At 54.9% G+C, this 3,799-nt stretch overlaps 1 pseudogene; it reads left to right on the top strand.

The window, feature by feature from the left end:
- The first annotated feature begins 552 nt into the window (after positions 1–552).
- Positions 553–2,890, top strand: LOC117020111 (ral guanine nucleotide dissociation stimulator-like; annotated as a pseudogene).
- The last annotated feature ends 909 nt before the right edge of the window (positions 2,891–3,799 follow it).

The raw sequence follows: 3,799 nt of genomic DNA, 5'->3' as shown, positions 1-3,799 counted from the left end.
TTAGCAGTCACAAGTGTGCATTACCTCACAGAAAGTAAATTTTTAACTTCTACCTAGAAACTTACAAAATCACAAAAGCATCCCAAAACCCATTTTCTCAAATAAGACAGAAACCATCAATTATCCTGATAACCATCTGTGCTCTGTGTCCGAGAAACCGGCCATTCCCATCGCATGCCTCAGCGGCCTGCAAGCACCCTCCAGGTGCAGGCAAGACAATGCCTTAGGAGCTAAAACAGGTTAATCATAAACTGAGCCAGTTCTCAAAGTTCCAAAGTACAGAAAAATCATGGCTCCCCACAGGACTCCCCAGGCGTTTGCCACTTTGCTGAATCAGGGACCTGCATACAGAGGGTCTCAAAATGTCTTTGGATGTAAAATGAGAAAAATCAGTGACCTTTTCGAAGTCGAGGGTTTTCATAAGCTGGATCTATCCTTTACACTGTCTCCAAATTTGGGGGGGCCTCGGTTCTCCGTGTCAGCAGTGGGCGGAAAAGTCCCAGGGAGGAAAGAGAAAAATGCCTTCTTGCCGCTCCACATTTGGACAGTTGTCAGGTGTGACCTGGATGACCCTGGGCAGCCATTTCACATCCCTAAGCCTCTGTGCTGTCATCACTATAACGGCATGTTTCTTGTGCACTCACTGGGACAATAACCATTCACGGAGGTCGCTTGTTCCTCAGCTGACTTGTGCCTGGAAGGTAACAACAATAAACACCACCACCACCACCACCGAAACTCAATGGTACTTTCAAGCCAGAACCATGTTCAGCGTGGGCACGCCTGTCCCTCCTCTTGCACACGTCCCTGAGGGGCTGGCAGTTCCTGGGGGAGCTCCAGACCTCAGTTCCCCCGGTGATTCATGGAGATGCCGCTGACTGGACGTCCCTCCTTGTCCCACCCAGTATGAAGCGGAGTTCACGTCGCACCTCACCGAGGCATGCAGGATGCGGGCCCTGCAGCAAGGCACACTGGAAGGCCTAAAGAAGTCCACGCTGCAAACCCTCCCGGGTGGGAACATCTCCCGCATCTCCACCTTCACGGTCCTCCACCCGGCCTTCTCCAGAGCACAACAGGTCCTGGACCAGCTGCTTCCTGGGTGAGCACCCGCACTGCCGACGGCACAGGGCTGTCTCCGCCCACTGGTAGCTGTGGGACTTGCAAGTGTCACCCCATCTCTTTAGCCTCAGTTTCCTCCTCTGAAAAAGGCGGTGGTACGGGAGAAACATCCTAGGGTGCTCGTGGGGACTACCGTAGGGAGAAGCCATGGCAGGTGCATACCTGGTGCCCGTCTCCGCAGAAAGGGCGGCTGGACGTGCTGCGCTTGTTCTCGGCAAGGATTTCTCTCCCCCACGAAAAGTCACCTGCCTCACCCAGCAGCGGCCTATGGCTTTTCTGAGGTTGGAAACGCGCATGGGAAACCTCTTTTCAAAGAGCTGACATTGTAGCCGCCTGGTACTGGCCGTTGTCTGTGGTGTAGCCAGATTAGGGATCTCTGGGGACAGCACGGGACCCCAGGCCTGCTCAGGTATCTGGGATGGTTCTGGGTGGAGCCCATTTGCTCCACAATGTGTAGGAAGCACCTGCTATAGGCAGGCACTCTTGGAGACACTTAGCTCAGGTCAGTGAACGAAGCAGATGCGATCCCCAGGCCTCAGTTCTGGTCAGTGAGTCAGGCAGAAACACTAGACCTCATTCACGTGTCCCGTCCACCATCCAGCAGATGGGATGCCATCGAGGTCTTCTCCACATCCGGAGGCTTCTTCCCCTATGACAACCAAGGGGACACCCCGATGGACCAGGTGACAAGGTGAGTGGTCTTTGGGTCGAGGACGGCTTCCTGGTGTCGACGGAATGGAGGCTGTGGGAGGGGAGGAACGAGCACAGCCCTGATCTCACACATCTTCCGGTTCCAATGGGAGTGGGGCTGAGGTCTGCTGGCTTCCACTGCGGGAGGACAGGTGTCCAAGGGAACTGTGGAAGCGGCCAGGCCCCCTAGGACCAGAGTGGAGATCGGGACGACGCGTCCCAAGCCGAACACACTCCCATCCCGCTCTTCCCTTCTCCACACCCATCTCTCTGGCCACCATCACCAGGCTCAGAACAGGAGGTATGGTGAGCAGCCTGCTGACCAGCCTGTCCCAGTCCTCAGTCCAGATGCCCAGGTGCACGGAGGGTTGGGTGGCCAGTGACTGGGACCTGCGGGAGAAATGCCATTGGGAAGAAGAGGCTCACACAGACTCCATGGTGAACCTTCAGGATCACCAGCCCTCCTACGGCCAGGACAGCCCCACGGGGGTAGGGGTAGGATGAAGCTGCCCCCTGCACGTGCGGTGGCTGTTACAGAGGGGCTCAGTTCCAAATGAGGGGCCCACGGGAGGGCAGTGTGGAAGGGGAGACCGGGACTGTGACACTCTCTTGTCTGCTGCCTGACTGCCTCCCCCCAGGGCCATCGCTTCAATGGTGGGAACCTGGCCAGACCGGGTGCAGTACTGCGGCCAGCCCCTCCTTCTGCCCTGGTCCAAGCTGAAGCGGGCGCTTGTGCAGGTGGACTCTCCTGTCTCACACCTGGTAGGCCACGTCCACCTCCTTTGGGTAGAGCTGGAGAATCTGGAGCCCTCCGAGGCAGAGCTGGAAGGTGAGGGGACTGCAGGCTGCGAAGATCATCTGGGGAGGGGAGGTTCTTAGGCCGGAGTGCCGTTACAGGCAATAGCATCTTGCCTGTCTTGGGAAAGGCACGAGGAGGGCAGGCACGTGCGGGAACCTGTCACGTTATCCTGTCCACAACCACCTCCAGAAGTCCAGAACACTCCACAGCCTGAGGAACAACCCGCTGTGGGGCCAGAGCCTGGTCCGACTGGGCTGGTGCTGGAGCCAGTGGTACCTCTGAGTGACAGTGGATGTCACCACTTCCAGGCCCACGTCATGGATACAACCAGTAGGCAGGGCCCTCCAGGTGCTCTTCCCTTGCACCTGACTAGAGGGAGTCAACACTGAAGGCAGTCTTTGAAGCCTCCACCTGAAGGTGGCCGGTGGCCCATCAACCTGGGACCCTAATCTCCACGTGGCCTCTGGCCCTGCTAGGTGCTATCACGGGAACAAGACGTACATTTGGATTGTGTGGGAGCCAACTCATCTTTTGAGGACTTTGTGTTAGAACAGCCTATCCTCACCAATACAGTTACAGAAGGGCGATCTGAGGAAAGTTCCCTCTCATTCACCTCCCTCTGGCATAACCTTTGTCACCTCTGCGACTTCTCCGGGCCAACTCATCAACCGTAATTCTAAAAATGACCACGGCAATTTCCCGATGCTACAGGAACTTAGGCAGATTGACTGACTTATTTACCGATGAATCGTATTTACCTGGAAGTTGATTTCTATACAAAAACTGGACGGAGAGAGCAAGTCAGTAATTTTAAAAACTCACTATTTAAATATAAAACTGAATAATGTCGTTTGTAAAGTGGAGTCGAGTAACACTGAAAGTCAGTCAAGACAGTTATCTTTGGAAGCGTTCAAATAAAACACCGCCCGAGTCACACACAATCCTACCAGAAAACCAGAAAAGACAGGAGTCAAACTAAAGCGACGGACGAGGTGATAGCTATCTTCCCGAAAACTTCTAGCTGTGGCCTGTACGCACACATCTACCAAGGTCAAGTCCCACAGGCACAAGGAACGTGCCTCCTATGGATCGAGCCCAGATTCCGAAGACGGAAAGTAACGGGAAAGAACACCAGCAACCGTCTGACAGAGATACCTCTTATGGCAGGTATACATCGGCCTCATTTGCACG

The sequence above is a fragment of the Rhinolophus ferrumequinum genome, unplaced genomic scaffold (genome assembly GCF_004115265.2).
Source record: "Rhinolophus ferrumequinum isolate MPI-CBG mRhiFer1 unplaced genomic scaffold, mRhiFer1_v1.p scaffold_87_arrow_ctg1, whole genome shotgun sequence".
NCBI classification, from domain to species: Eukaryota; Metazoa; Chordata; class Mammalia; order Chiroptera; family Rhinolophidae; genus Rhinolophus; species Rhinolophus ferrumequinum.
This window is presented reverse-complemented; position numbering and strand designations above follow the sequence as displayed.